Source organism: Patella vulgata, chromosome 3 (assembly GCF_932274485.2).
Source record: "Patella vulgata chromosome 3, xgPatVulg1.2, whole genome shotgun sequence".
Taxonomy (NCBI): domain Eukaryota; kingdom Metazoa; phylum Mollusca; class Gastropoda; family Patellidae; genus Patella; species Patella vulgata.
Window position 1 is genome coordinate 15,654,353 of NC_065881.2, and position 17,078 is coordinate 15,671,430.

Genomic DNA, 17,078 nt, shown 5'->3' on the forward strand with positions numbered 1-17,078 from the left:
TTAAACACTAAAACCTATTTACACATACACGGAGGCACAATTGAGGTGCTTAACGAATTCCCAAGGGGTATTTCATAATCCGATTTCGATATAACAGAATGGATTTATAAGTAAATGATTTAGATATAACTGTATGGATTTATAAGTAAATGTATATTTCATCTTAAAATGAATGTATTTTTATCGTGACCCATGTAATCATTTCAACCTAAGCCCTTGTTTTATTCCTAGTAGAACTCAACCACTAGATTAATACATTTTCGGTAAGTGGCAAGTTGGGTAATTGCGTGATGAAAATTTTTAAACATGTTTTTAATTAAGAACGCCATTGAGTTATTGTTCCGAATTAACAACAATTTGATAATAATTTGGAATTCCTAAACGTGAAGTAGATAGACGTATTGTGATGTGTGAAAATTCTAAACTACGCCACTTCCATTAAACGGAATTTGCGTTGATTGTTTTGCAGTGTAATAAGTACGAATTAGCGTTCTTTGTCAGTTCATAAGTGTATCTCTGGACAGTCTATACTAAATGCTTAAATTAATCAGGGTTCGCATTGGTTGCCCTGCTGCTGTTTGACAGACAGTTCCGTTTCATCTGCTGAGTGGCCTTCCGCCCAGTCTACTTTACGGTATTTAGTAACCACTGAGCTGATTGTTACTAAACGTCTCAACAACACTAGATTGTGGTCTTATTACTAAAAACACTCAATTCCATGGAACTTAATTCATATTAATTATGACGAATGCCAAAAACATTTAATAAATCAAAGCGACTTACGTGCCGAATTATACATACAAAATAGTAGAACTATTAAAACGATATGTCAACGCCATTTTTCTAATTCCCTCATGATCGTAAGTCAATACCAGTGCGTTTCATAGTTATGATAATTGCCTTTAGTAGATGAAAGTATTTTGATTGGAGTCGTCTTAACCGGTACCGTTGCCTTTGTCGTTACCAGTAGAGATTGTCAAAGGAATCTTGCCGTATTGATCAGAAAAACACAGTGTTCGTGCCAGGGCTAACTGCATGCAACACATCCAACCGTTATTGCCTCACGAGAGGTGTTTATTTCTATTCTCCCGTTTCATTGGTTGAAAGAGACACATAACGGTATATGTCCAGTTTTACGAACGACTTTTCATCAGTATTTGATTATTGTTCCTGAACTGAAGGGACAAACCTTCTCATCACTCATATGTTATTGACTTTTTATTAAGATCAGGGAATATTCCAATAATTTTATCAAAAGATTTTTATTATAAAGGTAAGTCTATTTTAGTATTTGGCATGTTGAATTCTACCTGTGTTCCTCTCTTTTTTTGAAAAAAGACAAGCTTGCTAAATTAAATACGGATAATTATCTTTATTGCGGGATTTACTTTGTGGTATTTAATTTAGCAGAGCACACCCAGTTCCGTTTTATATAACTAATTTCAACTGTCAAATCCGATGGTGCTCAATAGAAACTACAAGTAATACATACCCACTTATACTTTTTGGAAAATTTAAAAGACACCTTTGCAGATACCACTTTTTATTTAATGCGAGAGAGAGAGATATGGGGTTTAACGTCCACTCGACACAAACTAGGTCATTTCGGGACTAACATATGGTTTAATTTTATTTCAATAATTCGCTTGCGCATAGGGGTCTTTTAGCAGTGGGGGGAAACCGGAGGACCCAGAGAAAACCCACGAGGTTTGACAGGCTTTTATTTAATGATTTTCTTTTGTTGTTTACATAGGGAGATTTAACAGTTGTACAAGCCGAACAATACAATAACAATATAAACCGCATATGTTCAAAGTTATATGATATCTTGAAATTGAATCGATAGCGCGCAACATAATATAATACCACGAAAAAAAAAATTAACTAAAAATAGTCAGGGTATAGAATATTAAAGGAAACTGTTTCCTTTTAGAAAAAAAAACCCATAAAACATATTAAACTGATCTGATTGCATACTGTGCCATTAGGGAACACTTACTCTAAAAACCACCCTGACTGCACAATTAAATTCTAGCCCGCTATGAAGAACGGATTTTTGTTCAATAGGTAACGCTAATTAGTAGCCTAATGACGGAAGCTAAAATGATGGAGTTAATTTTAAAGAAATGTAGGCGACGTAATTCAGAACACCCTCAAACATTTTATGCTTTTTAAGTTGTTGATTTACATTACCATTGGAAGTCCGGACTAACAGCAATTAGTAGCCTAATGACTGAAACTCAAATGATGGAGTTAATTTTAAAGTAATGTAGGCGACACAATTCAGAACACCCTCAAACATTGCATACTTTTTAAGTTGTTGATTTACATTACCATTGGAAGTCCGGGCTAACAGCAATTAGTAGCCTAATGACTGAAACTCAAATGATGGAGTTAATTTTAAAGTAATGTAGGCGACACAATTCAGAACACCCTCAAACATTGCATACTTTTTAAGTTGTTGATTTACATTACCATTGGAAGTCCGGGCTAACAGCAATTAGTAGCCTAATGACTGAAACTCAAATGATGGAGTTAATTTTAAAGGAATGTAGGCGACACAATTCAGAACACCCTCAAACATTGCATACTTTTTAAATTGTTGATTTGCATTATCATGGAAAGTCAGAGGTTTCCCTTGAAAGCATATAACCTTCCATGGCGTTACTAACTTTTATAAAGATTTAAAACAAAACAACAACTGAAAACACGCAAGTTAAGTACTTGATGTCCCTTTTCAAATCAAATTAGACAAACTACAAATTGTATAAGCACATCCGATTATTGCCCGTTATAAATTTGAAACATAACAAAATTGAGATTCATATCCAAACTCTTAAATCGGGATGCACAATTTCTCGTGCGCTAGTTGAAACTGGAACAACCGCATAACTTTTGTAGAAATACATTTAATGCGATGATATATCAGTGAGGGTTTTCCAAAACAAGACTACTAGCAGTCCCCAGAAACTATATTTCTTTTGTAAATGTATCACTAAGTTTTACCTAATTGATTCCGGGATGCGTCTTGTTTGGGCATCGTTTGAGTATTAATCGAAAGAAATGACATGAAACGGTGTTTAACGTCCTGCTGTTCTGTGCCAGCCTTGCTAATGAAGGGGTCATGCGCCATGTATGTGAATTGATGGAACATTTGTCTGAACAACGACGCGCCATAGTCTTTGTCAAATTAAACTATCAAGGTTTCTTTTAGTGCATGCCATCTCCAGTTTTTGGTATCAACCGAACTACGAGGTGTTCCTTGTTAGATCATCCATGCTGTACCACTGACAACATCCTTGAATGAACCCAGGACCTCTTAGTTAGCGAGCAAGCACCTTAATCACCCCCCCCCCCCACTTTAACCTAAAGACTTTAGTGTGATAATCAATATATATATATATTTAAAGGGACAATAACACACTTGCTGGCTTGACAGCTCCAGAAAATAAAAAAACTAGATGTGTTAGTGTCCTACCTGTTGTGTAAATTATCCATTAAATCCTATTTTACTTGTCCAGAGGGTTCAAAAATATTTTTAAATCCAAGTCACATTTGAAAAGCTTTACGTCAGGCTTTTCAAATCATTTAGTTGAATTTTTCCAATTTTTTAAATTAGGTGTGTTAAGATGAAATTTGTATCATCAATTAATTGGAATATTGTAAAAGAGTGCAATTTGTTGACCAGAATAAAGATTGGGACATATTATTCAGTTACAACAAGAGTGGTATTGAGCCTTTAATATACACAAAACACGTTTACTTTTTCTAGAATACATGGCACGACTTTCCTTTGAGGGGGTTCGCGTGGCTTACACTTTTGTATAGTACTGCTGTGTTATAGTTAATGCTAGTCCCGAAACCCCCATCCCTCTCTCTCTCTCTTATGCAACTGCGGTTGGTTTACTATCAAATGGTAAGTGGAAGAAGTACTGCAAATAAAAACCTCATAGCACACACCCGTGGACACGCCATCTAAATTATACAGACACTGCAAGCAATAAACAACCACTATAGTATATCGAATCAAGTGAATGTTAACTTTGATTGAAGGGACAGTTTTTAAAATATCTCTACTGACTGGTTACACAGATTATATGTTGATAATGACTAACCATAAGATGACGGCCAGTGGTCAACAACATCCGACATGCTGGCTGGGGATGAACGTATTGTTAAGCAGTTTATATGGAAATATTCTGACAGCCTGATTGATAGATAGGCCTTGTGTTTTAATTAGTATGCAACCCACGAGTAGAGGACGGAAACATCATTATTCTTCAATATTCAGGAAGGCGCCATAGCTTCTTGCTATGCCAGTCGCGTTTACAATATTTACAACATTAAGCGAAGCATTTGGGAGATAGTGTGCAGGACAATTTCAGGTTAACCGATATTGTGCTTTAGTTAGAAAAGAAAATGTATAAATCTGCATGCATATTGATCGTTATCACGGATATCGCGTAGATTTATTTCATTGTCTTTGACTTGACACGTCATACATCATCAAATTACATGTAATCGACCCCCCAAAACCCTGCTTCGGGTGACATAAACCTCCGTAAGAACCTCCCCATTACGTAAGCACAGTGATTCATTTATTTAATATCAAGATGTCATGCTTTATAATTCCTGTGCTTTTTCTTCCATTTGGACTCAATTAATGATTCATATAGTGCATTTCATGGATGCGCTTTTCCGATTTAACAAGAAATTAAATTTGCAGAAATCGGACGCATCTTGATTCACTTCAGGCAAACACAGCCTTTTGGTATGTTGTTCCTGACTGCTTTCACATACTGCACCATACCACAAACACTCGGATTGTTAATTAAGGTGTTTACACTATATTTACCTAAAACCAGTTATAAATAACACATTTACCAGAATAAATTTCAAATTTAATATTATAGAGCATACAATCATTAATACTGTACCAAATATAAAATAGATAACATTTTCGTCTATTTTAAGGTTTAAAAAGAGTCATACACAGTTTAGACATCTCTTTAAATGTGGGGAACCACGGTGGCTAAGTAGGTAAGACGCTGGATCGCTAGCCTGGAGGTCGGGGGTTCGATCCCAGCATTGGCCGAGAAAGTTCATCCAGATTTTCCGTCGGGATTTCCTCCCTGACAGTGATGCAGGACGGAGTGTCTTCATTAGTCCAGTTCGGAGCAGAACAATAGGAGAAAACAATGGGGTTTAATGTCCAATCGATACAAACTAGGCCATTTCGAGACTAACACATGGTTCAATTTTATTTCTATAATTCGCTTTAGCAGTGTGAGGAAACCGGAGAAAACCCACGAAGTTAGACAGGCGAATCTCATCCTTCATTTCATTAACTGTGCTTTATAAACCATTGTAGTTTAGTTTACACCAGACAATTCAACTTGCCGATAAACATCTTAGAAGCTTAATATTTTCTTTATGTCAAAAACAAAAACCGCGTGTGTAATTACAGTATGATGAAGATGCTAGCGAAAAAAACTTCAACCAGTGCAAGCCTATACGAGATGACATTTATTCAATAAAAATCTGACATTCTCTTGAGACCATTAAGTTATGGAAAGTAATATCGATATGAACTTTAGATGTTAACTAAAGAAAACGCTTGCATGAATTATTGAACACTTGATGTCAGAGGTATTATAAAGTCTCGATTGACATGTCCTGTGTCGACTTGATGGCAATTTTGTTACAGTGTGTTTTTTTTTTTCATTTTTCAATCGCGGACATTCCGTACAGGTTGAGATTTGTAAAATGTTGAAAAGTATTCCATATCAGTAGTCTATTTAGTATATTGAGAGAGAGGGGAGTGGAGAGAGGGTGGGGGGGTAATTTCGGGACTAACGTGGTTCAATGGTAGGGATCTTTAGCAGTGGCAGAAGACTCATCTCATTGACATACTTTATGCGTTAAACCCCACCTCCTTAATATTTTAATAACAATGCCTTTGAGGTATAGATCAGAATATGTTCCATATTGCTGGCTGGAATCAAAGTGCACATAAGACGAATCTCGATTCTGACGGTCATGTCGTACACTGTTAGGCATAAAACCTCTCAAAGATCCAGTCCATTACAAGTTGCAAACCTCGTTACCAGTAAGTGGCCATGACATTTGACCCCGTCATAAACTTGGACTAATCCGCCATGTGTCATAACTGCCTGATAAAACTTAATCAAGATAACAAACTGACCGATCAGGGCTATTGTGACGGACGAAGACAATTACTGGGCGATATACAGCTACCAATTTTTATCGTCTTTCATGTCTATTTTATACAACGATCGTGCATTTTATGGTGATATGCTAACGGTTTATCGGAACCAGAACCATAAAAGCCAGAGAGCCATGGAAAAGTTATGTTTAATTCACGCGGTAGTATAAGCACAGATTGAATACGATGTGGTTGATGGAGGCCAGCATGATGTCCATGGGAATACTTACATGGAAGACAGCTCGTAGTCCTTTACAAGTAATTACAAATTATGGCTTTCGAGCAGACTCGAGGAGAATAAATCATTGTGTTGTTAAGCGGTGCTAGTGTTTCTATCTTGATTACCGTTCATCGCCGATAGTCTTGTTTATTCAATTAGTAAATAATGATCCTCAACGTAATATTACAGTAGAGTCGCTAGCATGGCAACGAGAGTCTATAGTAATTAGTTATTTCATGCCGCCTAATCTCATAGATTGAAAATTCATGTAGGTTGAAATTAACACTCTATGCGTCTAATTCAATTGGATCGAAATTTAATAGATGTATAGATCTGGACCATCCACGAAAAATAATTAATCTAATAATTAAGCATTGTTAGAGAGGGGCCGCCCCCCCCCCCATCAACTAGCAATCTGAGTATACAAATATTTCATATCAAAATTAGGGGACAGACATTCCCTTTGGATCAGACAATGCACCCAGGTAGTTTCAGAAATAAGTAGTCGCGTTAATGCGAATATTGGCATGTTTTATTAAACCACGCCATGACTTTAACACAGCACAGGTTATATTTCCAAAAGCTGGCCAATAAAAACACAATTCTTATTATCAATATAACCTTATGTCTTTGCTATGTTTCAAAAAAAATATTTGCAAGCGTATTTTCGGTTGCCTTAACATAATTAGTTATCTGGGTGTTCCATTGGTGGTTGTGGCCATTGATGAATGGTAATTTTTATGAGCAAAACATCTACAATAATCACCGGAAATGTAATTGTATGCCTGGTAAGTGCACAGCCCATCGAGCGTTTATGTGTTTATTAATATGACTCCAGTGTTTACCAAATGTATATTATTCCACTGATTTGCGTGTTTTAGTTATCATATGATAATTGTTGTTATTGAAGTCTTAACTTTATACTTTTATTTCATCTACTTTACTGTCAGTAATCAGAAGGAAACATATTTGTAATTATATAGATTGTAGGCAATAAACCAAGCGAAACAATAAATGTCTATTCTAGGTTACAGATGTTTTGATAATTCACCTGGATAAAAAAAAAAAAAACCCGACTTATTTTTTTTCCCAAACGTGAAAATATCCTCTTTTTGCACAACCTTATCGCACCCATAATCAAGAAATGAAATGAAATGGGGTTTAACGTCCTACTGTTCTTCTCCGACTAAAGAGTTAGTCGGCACCTATAATCAACAAACAGGTTAGATAATGAAATGGGCGTTAACGTCCTGCTTTTCTGAACCAACCGGCATAATTGCGGCAGTTAGATAATAACAGCGACACAGGGTTTGAAATCCACTTTACACACAAACTAGGTCATTTTATTTTGGGATGACATACGCGTAGCAGTGTGAATGAGTCACAGAAAACGGGGGAAAACCTACAAGCAATCTTACCCTTTAACACATTTACATTCATGACATACAAGACCCCTCCAAGTTACGTAATAATTCTTGGCAAGTTAGAATCAAATCAATATCGGATAGGTTTCGGAAATGAAGTGCTTCTAGTTATCTAAATCTTTAAAGGGCCCAGAAAAAGTCTGGTTCAAGTTCATCAATGAATTCTGCGCACTCTTTTTTACTGAGACCTACCAATAAGACTAGATATTAAAACACGAATGCAGAAGTTCTGTTCGGGTCATTGTATTGTTGCTTTTTTGTGAGATAGCCGCCGCGAGTTCTGTGTCAGTAGAAACGTTAAAAGGATCATTTAATGTAATTGATTTACATCGGAAATAGACATTAGATTAATGTACTATTTTGCAGGCAGTTTTTCCTTTTTTAGGCCAGTTAACTCAATAAAAGTAGTACATGTGCTTCAGTATTTTAACCAGGCTGGCCCATTTCTCGTTTATAACAATTTGCTGAATTCTTGGATTGGGATAAACAGGCTGATTTTATTATGGTAATTCGTTGACCTATTGCTGAATACAATTGCAGATGGAACCATTGACTTCATCATATAATTCCCTCTCAGTAATCTGAATTGACATACACAGCCTGAGTAGATTTTAGATTATGGTTGGGTACAAATCGTTCATAATCATTGTAATACAGGGTGGAGATTATTTTCAGATCAACATCATCTTGATTTCCCGAATACGTTTGAGGGGATGGATGGCCGAATGGTCAGCACGTGCGCGCTGCATCATGAGGCCTGTCATTGAGTCAACTGGCGTGGTTTCGAATCCCCGGTTGTAGGTGACAAGGAGTGGGGTCGCCTGTCCAACCTTGTGGTTTTTCTCCAGGTCCTCCGGTTTCCTCCCACTGCTACAGACCCCTACGCGCAAGCGTATTATTGAAATACAATTAAACTATATGTTAGTCCAGAAATGACAAATTCTGTGTCGAGTGGACGTTAAACCCCATTTCTCTCTCTCTCCGAATAAGTTTATTTTGGTCTACAGTTTCGACATTCATTTCTTTAGACGAGTTTTGTACGGGGCCCTTATTTGTTCTATTCAAACAGTCTTTCGGGTGTTATCCTTTAAGTTGAACAGATCATGATATGATTTTTGTTGTTGACAATAGTAAACGTTTCATCAGCTTATTTGTTTTATAAACAGATGGTCACACTATTATTGGATATGTCTATGCCGGAAAAAACATACCAAATTACAAAGTCCACATTATTAAACAACCTATGAAATGAAATAAAATGAAATGGATTTTAACGTGCTACTGTTCTGCTCCGAACTAGGCTAATGAAGACGGGCAAACGCCATACATTGTGCTATGAGGGAAACTTGGCCCGGACAGCGGCCTACTCTTATGTCAAATTCCAACTGTCAAGGGATCTTTTACGTGCACGCTAATGTGTACATGGGACCTCGGTTTTTCCTCCCATCCGAACGACTAGACGGCTGTCTTTGTCAGGCCCTCCGTCTTGCATCACTGACAAGGGGGGGGGGGGCACGCCGGAAAATCTGGATGAACTTTCTCGGCATATGCAGGTATCTAACATCTGACCTCCAGGCTAGCGAGCGAGCGTCTTACCCCTCTGAACTGCAGACTAATACTTATTACATTTCTTTTCCCTATTAAAGGAAAAGGGGGAAAAGATACTCCGAACGACTAGACAGCTGTCCGTGACCTCCGAACAACCTATGAGCTGAAAATAGTAATGGTTGTGGACAGTTAATTGTAACAACAACCATCGTTCAGCACATTGAGTACCTTTAAAGATATGTGGTTATCGACAATTTTAATAGCAACCATCATTCAGCACATTGAGTAACTTTAAAGATGTGTGGTTGTGGACGGTTTTAACAGCAACCACCATTCAGCAAATTAAGCACCTTTAAAGATATATGTTGTTGCTCTAGAGAACTGCTTCTAAGTTGGTGATATTGGTAGTCATAAGGTCAGTTTCCTACTAATTCTCATTCTCTGTCATCCAGCTGTAAATGCTTCTACTAACACCAATCGTTGAAATTGATCAATTGTTTGGAATTAGACTGGAATCACACAGTAGCGTGGATTGGTAGCATACCGCCGTCTATCATGTTATGGAGCTCACGTCCGTCAAATTATCTTGTATACCAATATATCACCGGTATCAAAATAGATCCCATGATCTCCCAATGTTATTTGAAACTAATTTACGCTAAAAGCTCCAATAACAGAATGCTTTGAAGGCGTCTTTGAGGGTTATATTTTGAAAAACACATCTACAAACTATTGTTTTACTGAATTAAGGTCGTTTTACTCAGTAAATGTTTGATCAAAATCAAATTATACCTTATAATTTGAGTAACATTAGCACCGTGATCATGGTATAATATATATGTATGACACTGATCGGCTTATTCCCTGGCGTTAAATGGTGTGTTGAATAATAATATGCATTTTCTTTAATAAGTTAATTGGTTCATTTGGTTATCATTTCAAGCTATTTTGAAAAGGTGCTGTGTGAAATGTGTTATAAATATATCGGCATAATTTGTAGAAATTGAAAGAGATGTACAATTGTACAATACAAAATAGCTCTTATTAGTAATCATGCGAACGTTGTCACTGCTGTTTGTGATCAATGAATAAGCCCATCTTGCCAGTGAAATCCTTGACCTCGCAAATTGTCTTCTCTAAAATACCAAGAGAAATAATTTCCGTTCCATTTTGATACTTTTGAATACTATTTAGCGGACGTTATTAGTTTAACGAGAAGCTTAGTTCTAGAAAGTGGGTATTTCAACCAAGTTTGATTACCCACACAAGGACCCACTGGGGCTGTTTGCTATGCATATGCTCTATGATTATATTGTCGTTATGTTGTTCCGGGGATAAAGGTGTCTTAACGACATTGTAAATTTAACATTAAGTCATTTAGAGGGCTCAGTCTCTTGGGTGAATTTATTTTCTACCAGAGGCCTAATCGTATAATGTTTTGATAGCTTTTGTTAACACATCTTCCTCAGGAGTTTGGAGGGATATCATCTATCTATGTAAACATAACCCTCGCGTCAACAGTCCATTAAATTACAAGTCACAAAAGAGAACAGATGGATACACTGCAACACAACTGGATTGAGTATTTTTTCCATTTACACAATGATTGACCTTTAATTATTATAGTGCATTAATTTAATTTTTGGGGGGAATTACTGACATTCCTTGAAACATTGTGCAACTGGGACCGATTACTGGAATACGGTGATATTAACAACATTAGCCTGTCGATATTTGTATACGACTTCATGTACTAATCAACTATTACACGTGAAGCTAAAGAAGCACCCATACAAAACCTTCTTGTTAAAATGGATAAATGATTAAGTAGCTGTCAACAGATTTTTATAAGTAAAAGCGATTGCTTAATTACACTACCAAATTTTTACACTAATAGGATTGGGTTCATGGTAAGGATTACATGGCTACATTTTAAAACTTGATATTTTTAGCACTCGTTGTACTTGAGTTTAAGGTTACTTGCATATTGATGTAATTCATATATTTAAAATGCTGGCTAAGACATTATCATTTGGACTAATTATTCGTACTGTTGGGTTCTATAACCGTATAAATGTTTAACGGCTGGGAAATAAGGTCTATCAAATCGCTCGAAGACAATTGGGCAGAAATGTTATAGTAAGGGCAAAATGCTCTTTCGCGTCATGCATATGAAGGGAAATGAGGATTAACGTTCTACTCTTCTGCACCGACTGGGATAATAACTTTTTTTTTTTTAGAAATGGGGTTTAACGTCCACTCGACACAAACTGAGTCATTTCGGGACTAACGTATGGTTTTTAATTTTATTTCAATAATTCGCTTGCGCGTAGGGGTCTTTAGCAGTGGGAGGAAACCGGAGGACCCGGAGAAAACCCACGAGGTTGGACAGGCGACCCTACTCCTTGTCACGTACAACCGGGGATTCGAAACCACGCCAGTTGACTCAATGATAGGCTTTATGATACAGCGCGCACGTGCTAACCATTCAGCCATCCAACCCCCGACTGGGATAATAAAGACGGGCATATTAGATATTATGCCATTCAGTGTGCTGACAGGCAAATTTTTCGCGGACGGTGGCGCTATGGCCTACTCTTATTTCGAATCTCAACTGTCAAGAGCCCTCTGTCGTTCACGCTAACATGTACACGGGATCTCTTTTTTTTTCATACCATCCGAACGATTAGACACTGACACGGGGACACCGCGCCGGAAAATCTCGAGGAACATTTTCTCGGCAAACACAGGGAGCGTCTTACTGAACCACCGCAACTCTCTCATAGGTATTAAATATATGCAATTCAACAAGGTCACAATTTTTTATCCGATTTTGATGAAACTGTAGTTCGGTCTATTTATAGTAATTCTCTCTCTGTCTCTTTTCTCCCCTTTTGCATGCCCATTTCTGTTGATTTTTTGGTCTAGAATGAACGAAGAGGGTTTGAATAAACATTTTCTTCCAAGTTTTTTTTTGAATATTCATGATTTTGAATATTCTTGTGTATGCAATGAATTCTCCCCCGACTTCGCACCCATTGTTAGGTAGTTCGTCAGCTAAGTCACGTGACACAAAGATAGCCTCTTTTAATATAATCTTTTTTATAGCAGGGGTATTCCCTCGCGTAAATAGTGTTTTGAGAAGGATTTGTAGCAAAATGTGTATAGATTAATTAGTTTATTTCGAAATTTGAAGGCTAAAGTTAGAATCTGTATGACTTAAGAAAAAATTAGCGGCTAAAGTTATACAATATCCACGTAAGGTTTTATAAATCAAACCCAGTTGGTAAAGTGCAGATTAAACTATTACTTTGTGAGATAAAACTATGAGAATCAAGTTGGTGGTTAAAGAAACCACAAATTCTTTAAAGGTTCTAGACGCATTTTCTTTTAGAAATTTGAAGGCTGAATTTAGCATCTGTATGACTGTTGTGGGAAACCTATCGACTAAAGTGATACGATATTTTAAAAGATTATACACGTAAAGCATAGTAACATCAACTCCAAAAGGGGAAGGGGGGCTTTAGATGATATGGTCTGTGGATTAGTTTCCCTCGCAAGGAGTGAGGTCGCCTGTCCAACCTCGTGGATTTTCTTCGGGTTCCCCCCACCCCCAATTCTAAAGACCCTACGCGCACGCGAATCATTGAACCATGTTAGTCCCAAAATGACATAGGCTGTTTCGAGTGGACGCTAAACCCAATTTCTCTCCATTAAGAGTGGATGGATATATGCACGACAATATATGGTCGCATGATTGTGGGCGCTTAATTGATAAAAGCCGGATTAGGGTATTTTGTTTTTTTTAAATTGCTCAGACATTTGTATAACAATCTTACTTCTACTGTTCACTGGTTTTGTCACTAGGGAAATCACAAAGAACATGGCTCTAACTTAGGATTAAAGTGTCAACCATATATCACAACTGTTTGCTTTATTAATTTCACCAGTGGGCATTACAAAGAAAAGGAAGAACGCCAGACACTAGTTTATAAAATTGACCCAGCCAAACCCATAGACACAAAATATAACATAAAGAAATAAAACCATATTTTTGTTTAAAAGCGTGATAACAATAACATGACATACCCTTTAATATCAATTACGTAAATTTAAAGCCGTTTATTATTACACGGACTATCAATTTGTAATTGTTTACGGCCTTTACATGGTAAAATATACTCAAATCGATTATTCACCATTTAATTCAGAAAACAAAATATCAACTGTAGGTAAATGAAATGAAATGGGGTTTAACGTCCTACTCCTTTACTGGGTTAATGAAGACGGCTATTCCATACAGTATGCTATGAGGGGAATTTTGCCCGGGCAGCGGCACTATCACCTACTTTATATCGAATTCCAACTGCCAGGGGATCTTTTACGTGCATTCCAATATGTACACGGGACCTCGGTTTTTCGTCTCATCCGAAGGCCTAGCTGTCCTTGTCGGGCCCTACGTCCTGCATCACTGACAAGGGGAAACCACGTCGGAAAATCCCGATGAACTTTCTCGGCCAATGCAGGGATCGAACACCCGACCTCCAGACTAGCGAGCCAGAGTCTTACCCACTTAGCCACGTGATCCCCTAACTGTAGGTAATCTCCCGGCTAGGGTTTACACTATCGAAATGAAATGAAATGCTCCGAATCGGCTAATAAAGACAGGCATACGCCATACAGTGTGCTATGAGGGAAATTGTGCCCGGACAGCGTCACTAAGGCCTACTCTTACATCGAATTCCAACTGTCAAGGGATCTTTTACGTGTACGCCAATGTGTACAGGGGACTCGAACGACTAGACAGCTGTCCTTGTCAGGGGTGCCTGTTTGTTTTGACCACACCTCGTTGATATTATCTTCAGATGATGCCAACTATGGACAGATTAGCAATTCACCATTTATCTTTGTACATACATGTACTGAACAAAATTTTTAGTTTACAAAGTAATTAAACCACCATGAAGTATTTTAGAATTTATTATTTTAAAAAGCCTTAACCTTACAGCTATGGTTAAGAGTAACATATTAATAGAACGGCAAGTCCATAAGAACTGCAGTCTTCATACAGTAAACACCCCCCCCCCCCAACGGAATAAACTTTTTTTTCTGGATTTGCAGTTAGCGTGTTTGTGATCATTTTGTTGGGTGGACACTGGACAATCCGCTCGATTTTGTTTCCGAGAGAGAGTTATTTACAAAAGTTCTTTGAAAATATGAGAACGGATAGACCAATAATCAAAAAGATGTGTACAGCTCCAGAGAATGATGGGCGCTTAAACCAATCCATGTTACACTGGTTATGACAACCTTAAGCGGTTTCCTCAGAAATTCTAAGTCGATGTTACATTTCCGTCGGCCATTCTATCTTGTCTGTACTTCTATAGCTGATTTGTCTGGAGTTGGCGAAGGAGTCTTTGATGTTTTCAGCTTCCCATATCCACTTCCCCCCAACAAGAATTGGCCTTCATTACTTCAATTTTTAGATCAAATAGGCTAATTTTAGATCAAATAGGCTTATTATTAAGAGTACAGTTCCAGCCAACATAAGGGACCAGGTTGGATGCATATAAAATCACAAAAACTATATTATGATCAAGATTGTCGCCGTCTGTAAATTCTTTTTGATCTCGGGGTGGTATTTTTGATAATTTTAATGTAACCGCTAGTAGCCATAATTGTACAAATAGACAAGAAAATACATATCCATCATATAATCTTTTGATTTTGTTAATTGAAATATGGCGGTCGTTCATTTTTAGGTTGTGTGCCAATTTATGTCCTACGTGATCAATGAATTTACAGAGATGTAGTCAAAATTAATTCTCATATGAGTAATAGGTCTACTATTTTCTGGTCCTCCCATCTCACCAAATCTATCATCGTTCGGAACTATCAATTTTGGAGGAGTTGAATCATTAAAAAGATCCTATCGCGTTTTCTCGACACTATCCCGAAATCTCGTCTTCAGTTAAAATGGCTTGGAAGCGTATTATTCGTCTTATCTAAAACATCAATGAACACAAAATAACATTTAAAGTCATAGTTAATTCTCCCTCCATTTTCGATTTTTGTAAATTGGAAAACTAATTCATTTTTCTCTTCTTGCAGTGGTAACTGTTGGACTTCACGCTATATATTGTGTTAAAGGTTTAATATGTAGAAACGGGTTTTAAAATTCGTGTTCTCTCGGGAGTAGTGTTGACAAGTAAGGTACTTCATTAGGTTTTTTTCTAAGCCGACAGGGCGAGTTTTGCACTGAATTGGACGCCGATGCTGCTTACATACCCGTGCCAAATTCGATTCACCCAACACATTGCAAAATTAATTTTGTCCATAACGAATCCTGAGGGATGCTGATAGAGGCTCGTGATGAATGATAAAAACAAAAACTGGAATACTAATTGCGTCTTCAACTCTTCAGGATTTCGGTAGACATTTTATAGGTAAAAGGAACTTTAGATCACGTTTGAGTAATGAAAAGAGAGGACTGCAGTGATGTCTTATTTGTCTGCCAACCATTTCTAATGGTTGGTTTTATTTTTTCAAATTCATTTATAGATCGCCTTAAACGATATATTTTGAATCTTAAATGAAACCACTTGACTGCATTCTTTGTCGATAGACTAATGCTAAAATTGGTTGGAATTCATTATTGCAGCCCATGCTTAATGCTGCTTCCGTATTGTGCAAAGATATTAAGGTAATTTGACACTTTTATATTAGGACATAAAGATTTAAAAGGGTGTTTTATTTAATGTCAAACTGTAATTGACTTCATAAATCTTTTACGCCTGGGGTTGTGAGCCAGAGATAAAAACATATTTGAATACAGAGAGGATATTGCATAAAAAGTTCACCGCAAAGTGACAATTTCTGAAAGCCCCAAACTGGTAAAAAAAAATTCAGATTGTACAAAAGTGAATAAATATATTCATATTTGAACACCGGAAAGGGTCCTGGATTTTTGCTGGCACTAATAAGCTTCATCATATTAAGCCCGTCTCGGGAGACGGTAAAACTCCTACAGGGCCAATAGGAGGGATGAAGTTGTTTGATGTCCACATGTTCATCTTAAAGTCATTGTCAGCCATTACACTAATTGCACTAATTATTTACTCCACTGGGTCTGTATTGTTAGATACTAGACTTTAAAAGAGACACCTTTTATATGATATTTATATAAATACGAGCTTTTTTCATAATTTTTGAATTTGGTGTACATACTTAAACTAACTTATTTTTGGAGACACAGAAAATAATGTTGCGGAGGACCTGGCATCTAGTGGTGCGGGTGCGGTGAAACACTAAGGTCACGTGTACACATTGGCGTGCACCACAATGATCCTTGGCAGTTGGACTTCGAAATAAGTAGGCCGTAGTGCCACTGCCTGGGCAAAATTTCCCTCATAGCACACTGCATGGAGTATGCCCGTCTTCATAATAATAGCTTTACACATTCTACTATTTATCTTGGCTATAAACAAGAGGTCAGGTGAACAGAGTATGAAATCAGCTAATCATTTACTGATGCTGATGTTTTTTCATCCTGCTTTTTAAAAATGCCACACCGTTACAGATCATTTACATGTTACCGGTATCAGTTATAATCCATAATAATGTTAGATATAATATAGGTTTTCAATAATAAATGGTAATT

The 17,078-nt window shown here is 37.1% G+C and overlaps 1 protein-coding gene across 1 annotated transcript in view; it reads left to right on the forward strand.

Moving 5' to 3' along the window:
• Positions 1 to 1,072: 1,072 nt before the first annotated feature.
• Positions 1,073 to 17,078, forward strand: part of LOC126816169 (alpha-2 adrenergic receptor) — a 112,330-nt gene continuing 96,324 nt past the window's right edge. Inside the window, exon 1 of the mRNA XM_050542419.2 lies at positions 1,073 to 1,273. The gene's annotated coding sequence lies outside the window, so the exon portion shown is untranslated. The remainder of the gene's footprint in view (positions 1,274 to 17,078) is intronic.